The sequence below is a fragment of the Haemorhous mexicanus genome, chromosome 11 (genome assembly GCF_027477595.1).
Source record: "Haemorhous mexicanus isolate bHaeMex1 chromosome 11, bHaeMex1.pri, whole genome shotgun sequence".
In the NCBI taxonomy this organism is placed as follows: domain Eukaryota; kingdom Metazoa; phylum Chordata; class Aves; order Passeriformes; family Fringillidae; genus Haemorhous; species Haemorhous mexicanus.
In genome coordinates, this window is record NC_082351.1 from 4,200,692 (window position 1) to 4,221,335 (window position 20,644).

The 20,644-nt window shown below is 49.5% G+C and overlaps 1 long non-coding RNA gene across 1 annotated transcript; it reads right to left on the reverse strand.

Annotated features, from left to right (window-relative positions):
- Positions 1–4,586: 4,586 nt before the first annotated feature.
- LOC132332522 (uncharacterized) lies at positions 4,587–6,381 on the reverse strand. Its single transcript, XR_009487918.1, has 3 exons — positions 5,853–6,381; positions 5,155–5,253; positions 4,587–4,700 (listed from the first exon to the last, which is right to left on the reverse strand). It is a non-coding gene; the product is annotated as an uncharacterized LOC132332522 (long non-coding RNA).
- Positions 6,382–20,644: the final 14,263 nt, after the last annotated feature.

A 20,644-nucleotide genomic window follows, 5' to 3' on the forward strand; every position in this document is an offset into this window, starting at 1 on the left:
GGCCCGCGGCGGGGCGGGACGGGCGGGGCGGGGCCGCCACCGCTCCAGCGCCGCTCGCCGAGCGCCCGGCTCGCCCCGCAGCGGAGCCGCGTCCGCCTTTGTCCGGCACCAAAGGGGATTCCGGCAAAGCGGCTGGGTGCCATCCTGCTCCGTTTGGCTGCCAAGCCTGCGCCCCAAGTGTCTTTCTCATTTCTTAACTCATTTCTCCCTTCTGCTTTCTCTTTAGCCCAAGCAACACAATGGCATCGCACAATCCACTTTGACAAGGAAGGCTTGTGAACGAGTGAGTGCTTCCACTAAACTAAAACCCCAATGTGCGTGAAAGCCCACCTTCTGTTCGCTCAGACCTGCTCCCCTCTGTAGATGAGGTGACTTTATGGTGTTGCTGGGTGGGTCTTAAGAGGTCTGGGACAGAGGTGAGTAAGCGTTAAACTCGTTCAAACGAGCTGCCCAGAGCAGCGACTTTAGTCTCTCTTTGGCTGGGGAGTAGGACCGGCGTTGTTGAACGCAGGCAGCAGCACCAGCAGGGCTCCTCCACCAGCAGGGACATGCCAGGAGTCAGGAGGGGACCGTGGCACCAGCCGTGCCCAAAGGCTCAACAGGGTGCCAAAGTCAGGTGCTGCTAACAGGCTGCATTAAGAGCCCAGGCAAGGCGTGGTGAACAGCAACCAGTTTGGGAGCCATCCAAGGAGTTCTGTCAAGAGCAAATCATTCTAATATTCTCTCTAGGACAAAAAAGGAGCAACCCAGTCTGGCTGATAGGTGAGGAAAGAGAATTCAACTTCATTTAAAGCGCTGCTCAATTCAGGGTTGGTTTTCTTTGAGTGAACTGATGCTAAGAAATATTTGCTCGCGTCTGATGGGGTTTCTCTGCAAACAGGCTTGGATGAGAAATTTCTGACCACATTTGCTTTTGCTCTTTAAGATAAGAACCTGAGTAGCTTGGTTGAGGAATGGAGAAGTGTTTGTAGCTCAGGAGGAGCCTTACATTTTAGCACAGGAGGAAGATAAGGCAAAGGTTTAAAAGCTTTCCCCTCCTGGACTGACACACTTCCAGAGGAGTCTGTGAGGAAAAGTCCCCTCAGTCACTGCCAGGGCTGTCTGCCTCCTCTGCAGGCTCAATATTCTGGGAGTTCAACAAGTCTCGGCTGCCACTGTATTTTCCTCTGAATATTTCTTGCTGTGCAGGACACAGGGGGAATATTTTGTGCTAGATTCTCCTCTGGGCTTTGAGGTAAATCTCAGTAATTCTGCTGATTGTTATGTCCAGATGAACATTTTATGGATAGCAATGAAAAGGGAAGTAGTAGTACCATGGAAAATTAATCGCTCAAAAGGTGAGTGTCATGGTTTGAGCTTGGCGCAATGCTAGTGCTTCTATGAGAATACTTTTTTTCTTGGTATCTATTGTGAGATGCGATCAGAGACAGAGCAGAGCAGGCTCTAACTTAAGATTGAAAGAAAAAAAAAAAACTACAAGGAAAAACACACAGAACACAGGATGAAAACTTTCTAAATTTCCTCCTCCTCCCCCCTCTAAATTTCTAATTCTGTTACTACTCTTTAGATTAATTCGCTCTCAGTCTATCACCACCTTTTAGATAATTAATTCTCAATTCTTCGAGAAGAGAGGAATCTTTCCCTCACTACAGACTTCTCCAGGAAAGAGTCAAAATTTCTCGTGTTTCTGTGTCACGTGTGGCACCGCCCGAAAAACATTTGCCATCGTGACTTCTTCTTTCTATGTCCTGTGCTCTCACCACTGCACATGGACTAGAGCTGCTTCTAGGGTTTTTTTCTTTAAGGACGTTTTGTCCAGTTTTAAAAAGAGCACAGTCTCTCTCTTTTTGGGACACTTGTCCCCCCCCAGATTTCACTCCTTGGGGTTGAGGGGTCTCTTGAACAGAGATCATCTTCTTCTTCGAAGATGGAGGGCACTACTACTACTCTCCTCACTTGTCGTCTCTGTTTACACACTTTCACCGCACTCTCCTGGCTCTGAGCTATTGCTTTTCTCTAGAATGCAGTCTCTGTGTCACAGGAACTCAAGGGTTCTGCCATGGCTATTCAAGAAAAGTCCAGCCAAAGGCTACTCTATCATCTCTTCTTACCTAGGATTCTTCTCAACTTCTCTCAACGTCTTTCACTTGCTCATTTTCTTGCTATTCTACTCTATCTCTTCAACTTCAGGAAGAATCAGCATTTGCAAGGTTTCTATCATCTCAAGAAGGGTTAAAAGTCTCAGGCTCTGCCGGTTTGGTTCATGAACTCCCACGGCTGGCTGCCCTGCTGGGCACCCCCCTTCTTCTCTTTCACTCCAGCCGCGCTATCACAGGCACAGGCTGCTCTCTGTCTCTCTCTCTCCCTCCGGGGGGGAAATGGGGGATGGCTGCCCGAAGCCTCGCCGTGCTCTCTTCTACTCTTCGGCCCAGGCTTGGCCTACCTCCCTCCGGCCACATGGCTCCCCTCCCCCACCACCCAGCTCGGAGCAGAGCAGGGGAAGGTCTGCTCTCTTCTAAGACTGGAACTCAAAGAGAGTTTCCTCTGGGAGTTCACAGCTTTTAACTGCCTGTGTTCTCAGAGGCGCATCCATGCTCTCAGTGGACAAACTAGGTGCCAGTATTAAAATCTGAACACCGACTGGCATGACTACACCATCCCACAAAAACTTCATTTCCTCTCAAACCACGACAGTGAACAGCCCAACTGCACTAAAAATGAAATCTAAACTGAAGAATTTTTTATTTATTTTCCAGTGACAGGTAAGGTAAAGCATGCAGTGTAAATAAAGTCTTTAAGAGATGCAACCAGCTCCCAATTGTATGAAAATCAAAGTGGTAAAGGATGAGAAAGGGCGTGGGAAGAATCTTCAGTCCTTCCTGTTGAAGGTCCAAGGGAATGAAAAGTGATTCTGGCTGTTGCCCAAAGGTAACAGGGGCTATTTGTAGAGGAGAGCAGGTGCCCCAAGCTATTGGTGGCCCAAGCCCTGCGTGGCTGGCCCAGTTGCAGTCCTAGCTGGACCAGGGTGCTGAGCTCGGGAGGGGAGGAGGTGGGGGGATCTCGGGAGGCTTCTGCTTCAGGGCCGGGCTGGGGGGCCGTGGGGGAGGCACGGAGGGCTGGTGCTCTGCTTTCTTGGGCAGCTGCTGCTGCTGAGGCCACGTGTGAGAGCTGGCAAACCCGACGGTCTCTGGGCTCTCTGGGGGAGAGGGAGAGGCACGCCTTCTCGGCCAGGATGCTGGAGCAGCGGCAGCACGACTGTGGAGAGAGGAGGTGGCTGAGGCCCCACTGCCAGTGGCAACACAGGGACCCTCCTGCACAGCAGGGCCCAGGGCTGGCAAGGCTCCCCAGCACGGCTGGATCTGCTGGCACAGCCTGGCCCAGCTGCACAGCTGCCCCTCACGGCCCCGGTGAGCAGGGGACGGCTCTGGGCAGGGTCCCTGGCCAGGAGCGGGCCCCAGAGCGCCTCTGCCTTTCAAAAGTAATCTCGTCCCTGCTCTTTCTCCTCCCCACTGTGCTTTGCCTCTGCCCTGTGCCCCTGGGGCTGCTCTTGGCCAGGCAGCCTCAGTGGGAGCCAGCACTGGCTGCAGCCCCAGCGGGCCCCCCAGGACAAGGCCCAGCAATGAAGAAGCCACAGAAAGCACTGGGCAGCAGCAGAACCCTCAGCAGCGTTATGTGCACAACTAGGGAGTGATCAAACTCCACTGCAGCCTCACTGGGAATGCTCCCTGACTCTATGCAGCCTTTAAAGAAGCTGCAGGGTAGAGATCAGCAGCAACTTACCGTTTCTTTTCCTTCCACCACCGGAACCCAACATAGCAGAGCCCAATGAAAACTGGCACAGTGCACAGTGTCACTATGGTGCCTATCATGCAGGACCTGCGCACATCCTGGGGGCAAAAAGGTCTTGGGGTGTTCCGTGGATTCTGGGCGTTTGTGTCTCCCTTGCCAAGAAATCCTGTGGGAGCAAGGGGAGTGTGAGCCCGTGCTGTGCTGCACTGCTGAGCTGGCAGCACGGTGGATCCGGGCAGGACGCTCTCCGTTTCCCCCAGAGCTGGGGCCTGCAGGCACCTTGCCGCCCCTTGGCACAGGCTGTGCCTCCCAACCAAGCCCAGCAGGCCGGGAGGAGAGCCCGGGGCCAGCGCAGCTGCTTGGGCAGTCGCTGCTTCGAGGCACACGGGCCAAACCCATCCCTGAGCAGCCCCTGCCAGCCCTGGCCCTCCCTGCCCCGTGACAGCTCCCCCAGCCCCAGGGGACAGAGTCAGGCCCTGTCAGGACCCAGTGCAGCCCCTGCCCAGTCGGGAGCCAGGGCTGGCTCTGGCCCTGGGCTCACGGCAGGGCTCCCGCTCGGGGCTGCTCCTGTGCCTTGGGCCTCTGGGCACTCAGGGCCAGCTCTGGAGCAGCAGCAGCGGGAACGACGTTGCTGCATGAATCCCGTTTCCCTGGGGCTGTGAACGAGCTCCAGAGGCCTCCAAGCCTCCAGAGGCACATCCAGCTTTGGTTGCTGCTGGGCTGTGCAGGGGCAGGCCCTGGGGGAATTGCTGCTGCCACACAGCCCCGCTGTGGGCTGAGCCTGGCAAAGCAATTACCTCTTGTGCCGGTGCCCATGTCTGGCATCTGCTCCTTTACGGCATCAGTGGCTGGCACAAAGCCACTGCTTCCTGTAGGATGTGGCACCATCTGCACGGACTTTTGATCCATTGCTTGAGAAAGGAAAAAGAAGACCTGGATCAGATGCAATGATTCAGCATTTTGGGGGGTGGCATCTTCAGGAGACAATACTTGTCAAAGTCATAGATAAGGATCAGGAAAATGGCCAGGTCATTGGGGCTGGGCCAGGGCCCTCCCTCATCAAATCAGCCCCTACACCTGATCTGCCTGGAGACTGGGAAATTGCAGGGGATCTCAGGGTGTGCAGGGCCCATGGTGCAGTTTGGGCTCCCTGTCAGCTGATGCCAAATGCCTTCCTGCAGAGGCTGGGGAGAATCTGCAGCCAGGCCAGGCTGGGGACACAGTCCTGCAGGGCGTGGAAGCCGCAGCAGGGCAGCGAGGCTGCCATGGATCCCTTCCTGCTGTGCCGGGCGCGGCGTGTCCAGCTGTGCAGCCAAAGCCCCCGGCTGATGAGCCGCAGGGGAAGGCTGAGGGAAATGCACCCACCACGGCGTCTCTCCAGATCGCTCAGCATCTGGTCCAGATGTTTGTCTGCCTCCAAGGATTTCTTGTCTCCTGTGTCTTGATTCTTCCATTTAGGAGGACCTTAATGGAAAGTAGTTCCATTTCTCCTTCAGGCCCGAGTGGCAGTGAGGGCACCTGGGTGATTGGTGCCCTCCAAGGCACTCCCTCGGCTCTGCCTTCCCCAAGGAGCGGGAGCAGGGGGACCACGTGCCTGCAGTGGCCCCACACTGGCATGGAAGGAGCTCCTTGCAGAGCAGCTGGGGAAGGAAGGGCTCCCTGGATGTGCCAGCAGCTCTAAACCCAGCCCCAGGCAGGGCCAGGCCTTGTCAGTGGCAGCAGGAGCAGCTCAGGCTCCGTGGGGCTGGCACAGGAGCTGTGAAAGGCTCAGCCCTGGGACACAACCCTGGGCTCGGCTCCTTCCCTCTCTGCTCTTCTCCGTGGCTGCACAGAGCACACGGAAGGACACACTGGCATTGCACACGGGAGGAAGATGGACAGCTAAATGCTCCTTCTGCCCACTGAGAGCGATCCTGTGGGATCCCTGAGGCCACCAGAAGGGAGCAGGCATGATTTCCAGATTCCTTAAACTCTCAGCTTAACTTAAGGGAAAGGGCACATGAGTGGGCTGTTGCCACATGGACACTGATTATTTTGTCAGGAAAGGCACACAGAGAACTTACCTCCACCATGCACCTGAACCTTCAAACTGTCTTTCACCAGTTTTTCCATATAAGCCATGTCACGATGCCAATCTAAAAGAGACCAAAAATCAGGCCCATTTCCATGCTGTGCTGGGATCCCCCTCTGGCTTAGGGAAATGGGGCCTGCATGGTGGTCGTGTAAGGCCATGGGAGCCAGGTGTCAATGGACAAGGCCAAAGCTGCACCGGACCCTAAGGAGCTCTGGGCGGGCTCCTGGTCACTCTCCACCTCCTTTGCAGGCCCTGTGACACATTACTGGAGGGGTGGCTGGAGCAGACCAGGGCCTGTGAGGGCTCTGTCCCACCCGTGCTTTACCAGGGTTTCACAAGTCATGATGCCAGTCTAGAAAGGAGCACGGATGGGAACCATCCCATGGTGTGTTGGGATCCATTTCTACAGGGAACCCAGCACTCCAAGGAGGTCAGGTGATGCTGTGTGCCAGGAGTGCCAAGCAGCAGAGAGGGCAGCTCAAGCCTCAGCAGGGCTCAGGCCCAGAGGCACAGCAATTACCTCCTGTGAATGTGCCTGGCATCGCCTCCTTTCCTGCAGCAGAGGCTGCCAAAGAGCCCCTGCTTCCTCTGGGAAACTGAGACATCGGCACAGCCTCTACTTCCATCTCTGCAGGAAGGAAAAGGGAGAACAGGATCAGGTGGGGCTGTTTCCCAATGGGAAGGTGGCATCTTCAGGAACCAATGCTGGTAAAAGACATTAATAACATTCAGGAAGTCATCCAAGCCTTGGAGCGGGGCCAGGGCTCTCCCTTCTGCAAACCACCACCCCTCCTGATCTGCCCAGAGATCTGCCAGGCAATTTCAGGAGATCTTAAGGCATGTCCGGCCCCTGGTGAATTTGGGCTCCCTGTCAGCTGATGCCAAAATGCCTTCCTGCAGAGGCTGGGGAGAAGCTGCAGCAAGGCCAGGCTGGGGATCAGCCCTGCAGGGCATGGAAGCGGCAGTGGGGCAGCGCGTCTGCCAGGGATCCCTTCCCACAGTGCCGGGCACCCCGTGTCCAGATGTGCAGCCAGAGCCCCCGGCTGCTGAGCCCCAGGACAAGGCTGAGGGAAATGCACCCACCACGCTGGCTGTCCAGATCACTCAGCTTCTTGTCCACGTGATTGGATTCCTCTAGAACCTTACTGGCTCCGCTAGGTTTGTTCCTCCCTCTCGGAGGACCTTAAGAGTTGAATTTGCATTTTCCCTGAGATGGATCCCACAAAACCATGGCTCAGCCTGTGGGGTCAGCAGGGACACACTACTCACCCCTGCGACGGGAGCTGGGCTTTACAGCAGCAAGCAGGAAAGGAGCTTGAAAAGTCCTCCCTGCAGACACCCCTGTAACCCAACAGCCACAGAAGCTTCTGTCACCTGGTTCCTGCCAGGTTGTCAATGATTATTCTCTGAGGGGAACATGGACAACATACCTGCAGGAGGCTTAAGAGGCTGCAAATCTTCATGGAGTCGAGCTGCTGGAGAACCCTTCCTAGCACGCTCATCTAGAGGGGAGCAAAGACCAGACCCATTTCCATGGTGTGCTGGGATCCCCTTCATGCCTTAGGGAGCTGGGCACTGCCAGGGTGTTGGGTAAGGCCGTGGGAGGCAGATGTCAATGGACAAGGCCAAAGCTGCACAGGGCCCTGGGGAGCTCAGGGCTGGCTCCTGGTCACTCTCCTCCCTCTTTGCAGGCCCTGTGACACATTACTGGAGAAGAAAAACAGGGCCAACCCCAGGCCCGTGTGGTCTCTCTCCCTCCCCCAGAAGAAATCCACCCTAAAGGCCTGGGGAAAACCATCCCCAGCGCTTCCCGGGGAGCAGGGAGCGCTGTCCTGGGAAAGGGGAGCCAGGCTGCCGGCTCACCAACTCCCTGCACGTACAGCAGACCAGCCTGGGCAGCCCTGGCAGGCAGGGCCACGGCCAGGAGGAGCAGCAGGAAGAGGCACAGAGCAAGGGCCATGGTGCCTTGCCCTCTGCCAGTCCCGCAGCTCTTGCTGCCACCGCTGTCCTGACACCGCTGTCCCAATGTCAGCACCACTGCTGCCACCGCCGCTGCTGCCGCAACAGTTGTGCTCAGGGACTGACTGCTCGGTCCTTGTGCTGCTGTGCAACCACGGGGCTCTGGGACCTCTGGGACCTCAGAGCCTGCTGTGACCTCATGGCTGGGGCAGGATTTTGTGGTAAGGGAATGGATCTCAAGAGGTGCCCTTCCAGCAGGAGAGTATGTCCCTCCCGGTATCTCTTTGCAATCTAGGTTTTTTTCATAAGAATTGAGTTTTACGACATTGGACAAGTGAGACTTTTCATGGTTCTACGTACAACAGCAATGTCAATTCCACATGTTGGTGATTCCCACTATTGCAGGCAGCAGCAGCCCTGCCACGCTGACACCGAGTCCCTGCTGTGTGATGTGCTGGCCTTTGGCCTGCATTTAAGAAGTGAAGGACTTGATGCCATAGCTTCCAAAAATAATGCACCACAGGCCATCAGGGTAGCTGCAAACTTTAGGGGACACCGTAACCCTCTGCACATCCTAATGGAGTCCTCAGCCATCTGAAAATCCCCCTGTGTGCCTCATAGAGACCCCCAAGCCCTGCTCAATTTACAGCTGTCCCTCGGCACCTGCACACCTTTGGACATACATTAAATCCCCTGCACAACTTTTTGGTGTCCTCAGTCCCCTGCACAACACAGAGGTGACCCAAAGCCCCTGCATGCCTTTAGAGGGACCCAAACATAACACTCAGGGGGCAGCAACAGTGCTGAACCATCTTCTGTGTGTGTGTTCACCAAGTGTCCCTGGGCGAACAGGTGAGGCCTGGGGGGCAAATCCCCACTCTGCTCGAAAGAGATCCGGGGCTGCCACAGGCCCAGTGTCTGTGGGCCTCTGATCTCATCCCTCAGGCTATGAAGGACTTCCTTCAGAGGCCAGCCTCACACCATTGTTCTCAAGGCTGGCATCTACTGATGGCTTCCCTCTTTTCCTGGCCTTGCCACTGGAGGAGATCCAGTCTGACATGATCCCAGGGAAGGAAATTTGCCCTCGGCCCAGGGACGCTCAGCATGGGCTCCCCCAGCCCTCGGGGCCCTGCTGCTGCTGCTCACAGCAGCCCCTGCCTGGCTCCTGCCTGCCCACACCGTGGGCATCCACGGCTGCCCCTGGGCATGGAGCTCAGCCAGGGCTGGTGCCGGCTGGGCTTTGCTGCTGCTAGCACCCGGACACTGGGGTGACAGCTCCATCTCTGTATTGCAACAGAAGAGCTGATTTGGGAAGTGCTGCAGTGATGGATTTCTGCACTCTGACTAGCTGCCAACACCAACAGCGAGCGTGGGCTGCCCCCAGAAAACTCTCGGCACTGGGCTTTGGCTGCAGGGCACAGCTGCTTTACAGCACAGGTGGGCTGCGTTGGGCATAGGGAGAAGAAACAGGGAGAGGTTTTCTGTATGCTCACTGCTCAGAGAGTAAGGGACAGAAAAACGCTGAAGAAAAGGCACACACCAATTTCTAAACTGAGGAGGTCCCAGGGCAGGATTCAATCTCTGGCCAGTTGGGAGAAACTGAGGGTGGAACACAAGGCGGGGAATACAAGGTTTAAACCAACAGGACATTACAGGGGAGGAGGACAACTTAAACAAACCAATGGGGTTTCAGGGGATACCAAATTGATAGGGAAGTTTCTAAAGAAAGGGGCAGGCCTGGGGAGGGATTGACATTCAATGGGAGGAGGAACAGGGACAAAAGGGCAGGTCTTTGGGGAGATGGACAACCAGGGCAGAACCAACAACTCAGGGGGGAATGGAGTAACTCATTAGTATGCTTTAATAGTACAAAATAAAGGGGGCTATTACAATACAAAATAAGGGGGGGTTTTAAAACTGACTACTAGGACCTAATTACAGTCAAAAACATGCAACGCAACAGGGAAGCTCTCAGTCAGGTTTCAGTTGAGCACTTCCAAATCCCTTCCTGGCAGAAAGAGAAGGCCAAACTTGCCCTTATCTCAAGCAAACAGAGTGTTCCCCAACAGCAACCCATTCTGAGCCCCTGTGAAAAATGTGGTTTATGTTTGGCTTTTTGCAAATATTAAAATGAATATTATATGTGTTCTGTTAGTAACTTACGCTGTTTTATTTTTCTTAAGTAGTGTGTTAAATATAGTTTTATGTTTTACCATAATGTTAAAATAGAAACTACGCTATGTACGATACTTTTTTAAAGAAAGACTCGCAGTGTGATAGCAGCCACAGGACACCTATGTCTTTCAGAGAAAGAGAATTTATTGCTCTCCTGTCAGAGGAAACGAACTTCTTCCTGCCTCGCTCAGCCATGAAGACACTGTTATGATGAAGAGGAAGAAAGTGACGATGACCAGACAGAATCCTGTGTTTGAATGGACTTTATGCATCATGTATGAGATGTGTGAATATGCAGCAGATTATTGTTTGGAAGGGTAAATCCTCTGTTAACATGAGTCCTTTTTCGGGCTTATGCTGCCCAGGAAAAGGTACCGGATGTCTGTAACTCTCTGCTTTGATTGTCTCATGTTGACCTAATCCAAATTGTCCAAAATTTTAATTACTCTAATTATATTGCGATTTTTAAACCCATTTTATTACTATTAAACTTTAAAAATTTTAAAAACAAGTGATGGGCGTTTTTCACCTTCTGGGAATGGGGAACACGTGCTGTGGGGCCGGCTGCACCTGTGGGAGCAATGGGGAGTGTGAGCCCGTGCTGTGCTGCACTGCTGAGCTGGCAGCACGGTGGATCCGGGCAGGACGCTCTCCGTTTCCCCCCGAGCTGGGGCCTGCAGGCACCTTGCCGCCCCTTGGCACAGGCTGTGCCTCCCAACCAAGCCCAGCAGGCCGGGAGGAGAGCCCGGGGCCAGCGCAGCTGCTTGGGCAGTCGCTGCTTCGAGGCACACGGGCCAAACCCATCCCTGAGCAGCCCCTGCCAGCCCTGGCCCTCCCTGGCCCGTGACAGCTCCCCCAGCCCCAGGGGACAGACTGATAAATAGTCTGCAGCCAGCAAAGAGATGGTCCCAGTAATTGTGTGCTGCTTTTCCTCCCTGCACTTGGTCCCAGAATCATCCCGCACACTGCTGTATATGCCCACACATGGGCTGACCAGCCTCTATGCTTTTCCAGTCTGCTCTCAGAAAGTTTGCAACAAATCCACCAATAAATTCCAGGCTACTTCTGTGAATTGCACACTACAGTTTCCTTCATTTTTTCCCCAATACCTGGAGGCTCCTGTATATAGTACTGGTCTTGAGGATCTCTGATTCATTTCAGCAATTTTTTTGTATGGAGACAGATAAAACAGCCCTATTGGTTTTAGCTTTGGCAGGTCTAGTTTTTTTCTTATCACGATGATTTACTTATTATCTACATGTAAACTTATTTGTATTGAGGTTTTTTTTATTCCCCAAGCAATTATTTTGACAATCTCTCATCCAGTTCTTAGTGAATGTTCCATAGATGAACAATTTGGACTCTCTTTTAATAGGCATAGAACAATCTCAGCAAGCTGTGTTTTTAATTTTGATGACACCCTTTCTCCCCCCTCCCAGCTTCTACAATGTTCCTTTTGGAAACCTCCCTGAGGATAGGTAGAGTTGCTTGGGAAATGCTTGGCTTTACCAGGGAATGGATTATTATTATTTTTCGTCCTATAAACCTACATTGCTTCAAGCTCCACAGCCACAGTCCTGATTTGGGGCTCAATGCATGGATGCCTGCCTGAACTAAAACAATGTTTGTGAGGCAGCTGAAGAGCTTAGACCTCAGAGATGAAAATTCCTGGGAGGAGGAGGAAGAGGAAGAAAGGGTAAAATCCTGTTTCAAAGGCTGTTTTTTCACTTCTAGTATGCCAGAAGTAGGGTAGACTACACCTGTCTTCAGATGTCATTTAATTACAAAACAACTCTCTACAGTGCCAGACACCAGGACAAATTCCTCAAGACTTTGCCTCCCAATGCATCAGCTTTAATTCTAGTGAGAGGTAGGCCTTGCTTGCAGTCAGATTAGAGCAAATCCACAAAGCAATCTTGCCACTGTGGGAATGGCAAGAAGAATTTGCTTGTGAACACATGAATACGTCCCACTCAATCATGAACAAAATTTGCCTTGACTTGGAAGAAAGTAGACAAGGAGCAATGCAGTATTTGGGTTTTATCCAGTGATAAATGGGGCAAGAAGCTGTAACAACTTACCTGTTTGACAGAACACAAGTACGGATACAGCCAATAATGCACCCACACGAAGGGAGGATCTTCAGGACATTCCTTTATTTCTTTACAAGGAATGGGCAGCAAAATGCTGGCATTTACCTGAAGTGGAAGCTCTGCCCCTCTCCTGTTTCTCCTTGAGCACACTGTGCGTTATTTGCAGATTTCACTGCGATGCCCATGAATCCTGTTGTGGCCAATTGCTAAATGACACAACTACCAAAATACAGGGGCCAGCATAATCACCCCAGCACTGACCCAGCCCTGCTTTGATGGTGCACAGGAGCACAGAATGGCTTGGCTTGGAAGGGACTTTTAGAGGCCATCTAGTCCAATGCCTTGTAGTGAGCAAGGTCACCTTTAACTAGGTCAGGGAGCTCAGAGCATGAGCTTGAATGTCTGCAGGTGATAGTGGCGCCCTGGAAAATGCTAAGATAAACTCTGAAATGTTAAGCCTTGTGTTTTACCTGTGTAAGTAGTATAATTGCTAGCTGAAATGATTGTTTAGTGATTAAAATAATTATTGTATAATCATAAGAAGAACAATGAGAAACTGTGTGTTCCTAGTCTAAGGTGGCCATGCTTGGCTGAAACCTATGTATACTATAGAACAATGTAAGTTTAATAATTAACATGAAAGTTATACAACGATAGAATATAAAAGCATATCCATCCCGAACCTATGTCGGAGTCAGATTTGGGTCTTTACCCCTGACACCCAGAGCTCTTCAATAAAAGCACCTGCATATAATCATTTCTCGTGATTATGTGTTCCTGAACGCTAACATTTTTGGCGACCCAGGTGGGACCCTGTGAGTGCTGCTGGGCGAGTTCGCGACTCGATCACGCTCCAGCCGGCACCGAGGGATTCTCGGGGAGCCCATCGGCCGCGACCGCCTCTGCCGCTCACAACGTCCCAGGGAGAAAGGTAAGGTGCTTTTATTCTGGTTTGGGTGCCTGCCAGTAAGACGCAGCGAAAGCTACGCTTGGTTGGGCTAAGGAATTCCTGGTGGTATTGCCTAGGCGCCGTCCGTAAGACAATCGTGAAAGCGTTGCTGGTTCGGCATTTGGTATTCTGGATGGAGAAACTCAAAGGAATTTTGGGCAGCAATGCCTCTATTCCACAAACTTCTCCTTTGGGGTGCTTATTAGCACATTGGAAACAGGGTATTTTGGGGGAAGAATTACGTAAAGCTAAGTTGATTGATTATTGTAATACATGGTGGCCAGAATATATCTTGGAGAATGGCAGAAAATGGCCAAAATACGGGACTTTGCAATAGAACAGTATTTCACAGTTAATGTCGTTTCGTAAGCAAGAAGGAAAAAAAAAAAAAAAGAAAAAAGAAAAAGAAAAGGAAAAAAACAAGGAAAAAGAAAAAACCAACAATGGATGAGGTTTCGTATGTTGATTTGTTTTTCTATTTACAGGAAAGCCAGAATGGTGGGATGAATGTAGATTAATGGTGGTTAGAGCAAGTGATAAGTGTGGAGTTTGCGAGAAACATTGTCTAAAACGTTTGGCGTTGAATAGGGAAAATTATACAGATATTGATTTACAGGTAGCTCCAATAAGACTAAGAGAACCTAACCCTATCCACCTGCTTCATCTGTCCTTGTCCCACTGCCTGCCCCTACCTCACCTGATCCTAAACCTGTCTCATCTAGTACACCTTTCTCTCTTTATCCTCCTCTCCCATAGTCACCTGATTCCTCTTCCTTGAAAGCTGGGCAAAGCCTGGCTATGATAGAAAGGAGGGAGAGGGATGCAGGTGAAAAAGATGGTGGTGGTAATGAATCAGCGACCCCAGTGGCCCGCGGAACCCGAAGCCGGTTGGGGCTTGCCCTGGTTGTGGAAGGAAAAGACACAGGCAGACAAAAACGGACTGTGATTGCTCCCTTGCGACAAGGTGTGAGAGTGGAGGGGTCAGTGTTTGTAGAAGTGCCTTTTTTTTCCCTGCAGATTTGATTATTTAGAGGCGGTCAGCTAGAACTTGTAGAGAAAGTCCTGGTAAGGTGGCACCAGTAGTGAAAATAGTTATGAAAACTCAGAATCCTGGGGGTGGCCTGGAGAGTGTATAATAATTGCGAAAGAGAAGCTGGTGGGGGGCAGCAGCAAAATCTTTAGCAGTGGTAGAAGGAAAAGAGAACCCAAGTTTCGGGGGACGTGGCGGAGGTAGTCGTAGTAGAGGACCAGTTATGCAAAAGTTAAGCCTAACTCAAAGTGCGTATTGCAAGCGGGAAGAGCATTGGAAACGAGAGTGCCCAGACAAGTTTCACCAGGGCAATCAGTTACGGCAAGAAAACGTTACCAAGGCGATGGTATTGAGAGAATATAGCAACTGATTAAACATAGAATTTGTAAAATAGGTTAGGACATAATATTTCCAGCAAAGGAACCAAATAGGGAATATAGATTAGTGCAAGATTTGAGAGCAATAAATAAAATAACAAAAGACATTTAGCCAGTGGTAACAAATCCCTACACATTGCTAACATCCGTGAAAAAGAGATATAGAAATAGTTTAGTGTAATTGATTTAAAAGATGCCTTTTTCTGCATCCCCCTTGACAAAGAAAGTAAAAACAGTTTGCCTTTGAGTGGAAAACCCAGGGAACGGAAGAAAGACCCAACTCACCTGGACACGACAAGGGACAGGAACTCGCCAATCGTATTCAGAAACCAACCGGCAAAGGAGCTGGAGATTTAGAACAAAAATGGGCAAGTACCAAGAGACCAATAGCTATTGTTGCAGGATGTTAATGATATACTAATAGCTACAGAAGAAAAACAACCTGTATAAAGGTAACCATTGAGATTTTAAATTCACTGGGAATGGGAGGTTACAAAGTATCCAGAGGAAAGGCACAAATTGCCCAACAGACTGTGATCTACCTGGGATGTGAAATTTCACAAGGGCAACGAAAACTAGGTACTAACCGTATCCAAGCTATCTGTGCTATTCCAGAGCCCCAGAACTTACATGAGCTGTGAGTCTTCCTCGGGATGGCAGGATGGTGTCGCTTGTGGATCATGGACTATGGACTGATTGCGAAACCCCTGTATGAAGCTCAGAGGATGCAGCCATTCACCTGGGGCAAGCCACAGAAAGAAGCCTTCCTAAAAACTAAAAGAGCACTGACGACTGCTCCAGCATTAGGTTTACCCGATCTGTCTAAAGATTTTCAGCTGTTTGTACATGAAAGGCTACGCCTAGCACTAGGAGTCCTGACCCAACGTCTGGGAAGTTGGAAAAGGCCGGTGGGCTACTTTTCCAAACAACTTGACAACATAAGTGCGGGGTGGCCTCCATGTCTGCGGGCGGTCGCAGCCACCGTGATGCTGATACAAGAAGCCAGGAAGCTTACTATGGGAAGACACATAGATGTCTATGTACCACACATGGTAACCACTGTCTTAGAACAAAAGGGGGGCCATTGGCTATCTCCAAGCAGGATGATAAAATTCCAGGTAGTCCTGACTGAGCAGGATGATGTCACATTAAAAACAACTAACCTTTTGAATCCAGCTTTGTTCCTAGGTACCACAACTGAAGAAGGCCCATTGGAACATGACTGTGTAGAGGTAATAGAGTACACCTATTCAGCAAGAGAAGACTTGAAAGACGTCCCGCTAGAGCAGCCAGAGTGGGAGCTATTTACAGATGGGAGCAGCTTCGTGGAAAACGGAACCAGATACGCTGGATATGCGGTAACAACAGTCAGCACAGTAGTAGAAGCAAAGGCATTACCACCAAATACATCTGCCCAGAAGGCAGAACTAGTTGCTCTAACCAGAGCACTAGAATTAAGTGAAGGAAAAAGGTAAATATACGGACTGACTCAAAATATGCCTTTGGGGTGGTGCATGTACACGGAGCACTGTGGAAAGAAAGGGGATTATTGTCTTCTCGAGGTACACACGTTAAACACCAAGATGCAGTCCTGCAATTGATAAAAGCAGAAAAAAACCTGAGCAAGTGGCAATTATACACTGTAAAGCACACCAATCAGGAAACTCCAAAATCTGTGAAGGAAATCGAAAGGCAGACTGGGCAGCCCGACAAGTTGCTCGAGAGGTGCAAACAACAATGGCATTGATACCTTCAAAGCTCAATATATCCCAATTTAATCTGCCCCCAAAACCAAGATATTCAGTAGAAGATGAGAGACTGGCACGTTTACTGAATGCACAGAAGAACTCGGAAGGATGGTATTTAACTGCACAAGGACAAATAGTGGCACCCCCCTTGATAATGAGAGAAGTTCTACAAATTAAACATAACGAATGTCATTGGGGTGCAGAGGCATTGGTAAAATTGCTAAAGCAGAATTTAATTTCGGTACGGATGTTAACAATGGCAAAATCAGTCATGTCAAAATGTGATACCTGCTTGAAAAACAACCCAGTGGCTAGGCGACAGGCACAGCTAAGAAGGATTCGGATAGGAATAGAGCCAGGAGACTATTGGCAGGTAGATTTCGTAGAATTGCCAAGAACTCGAGGATACAAATACCTGTTAGTAGGGGTTGACACATATTCCGGATGGCCAGAAGCCCTTCCCTGTCGCACAAACCAAGCAAAGGAAACAGTTAAGTGGTTACTACAGGAAATTATTCCCAGGTTCGGGGTACCCCTAAGGGTATCATCAGATAGGGGGCCCCATTTCATAGCTACAGTAGTAAAAGAAGTAAGTAGATTGCTGGAGATAACTTGGGACCTCCACACACCGTGGAGACCCCAGTCAAGTGGACAGGTAGAGAGGATGAATCAGACACTAAAAAGGCAAATCAGTAAAATATGCCAAGAAGCCAAGCTGCAGTGGCCCCAAGCTTTGCCAATAGCACTGTTAAGGATTAGGATAAAACCTAGGAGCGGGATGTCAGTCAGTCCGGATGAGATATTGTATAGGAAACCATATGAATCTCCTGAGCCTAACCCTAATGTACACGTTAGAGGAAAACAGGAAGTGTATAATTATGTTCTGTCTCTTGGGAAAACTTTAGCTCGGCTCCGGAGCATCCTCGTGTAGAATAGACCAATAACTCTCGAGAACCCAGCTCATAACATACTTCCAGGAGACGAGGTGTACATTAAAAACTGGAATGAAGAACCGCTGAAAGAAAAGTAGAATGGACCCTATCAGGTACTGCTGACCACCTTTACAGCAGTGAAAGTAGCCGGTGTGGACCCCTGGATTCACTATACCCGAGTGAAGAAAGTCCATCCTGGATCACAGACTGTGTAAACTGTGGAACCGAGACTGCAGATAAGATGTGTTTAATTACTTTGAGAATGTTATTAGTAATTGTGCTAATGTTATGGTCATTAACGTCTTTAGGATGTGGGATGCAAAAAGATCAACTAACCACTCTTCATTCTAGAATGAAGAGAGAGGCAGAAACACAAGTGATAAAAATCTCTAATGCAGTTCGAGCTGAGAATGTAATGATTGGATTAGTTAAAGATTTTGCCAAAATACAAAACACCAGTAGAATAACTGCCTGTCTGCCAATACCTAAGGCAGCAGGAGATCCAGTAAACTGGGGAATCATAACATCAAAACTACCTGAAATACAAAAGAACAAAACAATTGCATGCAAACAGGTACTTGAACCGAGACAGGTGGTCAAGGAAACTTGGGAGAAAGTAGGAACATGGTTGAGACCTATGAGCCAGAAAGACTGTATTCTAAGTGATGGCATACTAGGAACCTCTACGGGACAGTCAGGAGGCACCACACAATGGCAATGCTATTTGCCACACTATAAAAAGATCATAGAAAATGTTACAGAAACCACTCTGGTATGGAAGTGTGAGGCCGAGGATCAGAAAGATCAGAGAGAGCCTTGGGATAGTGCGTGGTCTGTGAGTATACTTCAAAAATTCCAATATATGGCAAACACCCCTTGGTGTATTAAGTGGGAAGGTTCTGAGAGTGAAACAGATCCAGCAGTAACATACACTGCCACTAGTAGCAGAACGTGGGCAGACAAAGTAAGTTGGTGGGCATGCAATAAAACTTATGACTGCACTTCTGATGATGCAGAGATAAAACAGATACCACCTCTGGCAATAGCCCTACAGATTGGTTGTGCTTGCAGAGGGATCAAACATAAACAAGGCAAAATGAATTATAAAGTGATTATAGGATGTACCAGGAGTACAATTAAAAGTCCAGGACAATTTGTATGGGCAACAAGCGATGGTACCTGGACAACACATCTGCCGGTAGATGGGAAAGTAAAAGAAATTACTTTGGGCCTCCCAACCTTATGTCCAATTTGGAAAAAGTCCCCATTTAACGGAAAACATGAACTTCTGCAGATAAGAGCAAGACGAGAAGTTCTAGACAACAAAAATCCAGATGACACTTGGCAAGAACCCTCTAGTGGAGTGAAACTTGGGTGGGCCCGAGAGTCTTTACTCGGTCCTATAGCAAACTATCAGAATAGAGAGATGCTGTACAAACTTACAGGCCAAGTAGATAGACTAGCAAGAATCACCCGGGAAGGATTTAAAGAATTAAATGTACAATGACAAGCCACCACAAAAATGACTTTGCAAAATCGATTAGCCTTAGATTTGTTACTCCTGAAGGAGCATGGAGTAGGTGGATTTTTAAAGGGACGAGTTGATCATTGCTGCGTTCACATCCCAAATGTAACTGCAGATGTAGGATATGACATCAATCAGTTGAAACAAATAGAGCATGAGGCACAAGAAGAGCAGAAGGATTTGACTACAAGCTGGTTAGGAAAAATCTTTAAAGGGTTAGGGTGGAATGTGAGTTCATGGATTAAATCTATCATTGAGAGTGTGATAATCTTACTAATTGCATTCTTAGCAATTTGGTTAGTTTACAGCATTTTAAGGAGAGAAATACAGAAGAAAACGTCCTGGAACCAGAAAATAATAAAGGCACTGACACGAGATCCACACCCAGTATCTTCTGGTTCTCCAGCCCATGATAGCATCCACGACAACTTTTACATCAACCCTGGATTTGAAGAACATCAAGCATAAATTGAGAAGTAAAGGACTGTATCAAGTGAAAACATTTACACCTATAGTGAAGTGAAAATGCTTTCAAAGGGGGGATAATGATAGTGGTGCCCTGGAAAATGCTAAGATAAACTCTGAAATGTTAAGCCTTGGGTTTTACCTGTGTAAGTAGTATAATTGCTAGCTGAAATGATTGTTTAGTGATTAAAATAGTTATTGTATAATCATAAGAAGAACAATGAGAAACTGTATGTTCCTAGTCTAAGGTGGCCATGCTTGGCTGAAACCTATGTATACTATAGAACAATGTAAGTTTAATAATTAACATAAAAGTTATATAACGATAGAATATAAAAGCATATCCATCCCGAACCTATGTCGGAGTCAGATTTGGGTCTTTACCCCTGACACCCAGAGCTCTTCAATAAAAGCACCTGCATATAATCATTTCTCGTGATCATGTGTACCTGAACACTAACACAGGGATGGATGTCCACCTCTCTGAGCAACCTGTGCCAGGGTTTCAAAACTTCCCGTGTAAAATATGGCTTTCTTTCATCTAGTCTGAATCGTCCATCTTTTAGATGAAAACCATTCCCCCTCTGTCTGGTCACAAAAGGCTCTACAAAAAATTCTGTCCCATCTCTTTTACAAGCGCTCCTAATGTCCTGAAAGGCAGCAATCAGGTGTCCCTGGAGTCTGCTCTCTTCCAGGCTGAACACCGCCAGCTCTCCCAGCCTGTCTCCAAAGCAGAAGGGCGCCAGCCCTCGGAGCATTTTGTCCCTCCTCCGGACTAGAACCAACGTGACCATGTCCTTCCTGTGTGGGGAACCCAGAGCTGGATGCAGTACTCTGTCGTGGTAGAGCTGGAGACAATACAAAGACACATACTCCGTTTCCAGAAGGCTTCAAACCCTGTTTCTATTCTAGCATGCCTGCTTTTTCTACATTCTTAGAAAGCTCCTAAGTTTACACTTTGCTCATCGGTCACGAGAGACAAGCAAAGTGCTTCTTGGAATAGGCAGTTACACGTTTCTCCTATTTATCCTTCCTTTTTCAGGTTTCTATGTCAACAACCGTGGTAAAAAATTCTTTCAGGAGTAAACATGGATCCTCTTGTCAAACATCTCAGTGGCTCAAAGAAGTCCCTGTAAAACCTCTTCCACAGTACTCCAGGTGGAGTGTCACCAGAGCAGAGGGGTGGAATCACCTCCTTCAAGCTGCTGGGCCCTCTCCTTTGGATGCACATGCCTGGCTCATGTCCAGCTTCTCATCTAGCAGCACCCCCAAGTCCTTCTTGGCAGGGCTGCTCTCCATCCTTTCATGGCCCAGCCTGTGAGATCAGCTGGGCTGGGACTTTGTCACAACCCTTGGACAGAGGAGATGGGCAGGATTAGCTCCCTTCCGAAGAAGGCAGATCCCACTCCCCGCAGAACTCCACCCTGGCCATGAGGTCACAGCAGGCTCTGAGGTCACAGAGGTCCCAGAGCCCCGTGGTTGCACAGCAGCACAAGGACCGAGCAGTCAGTCCCTGAGCACAACTGTT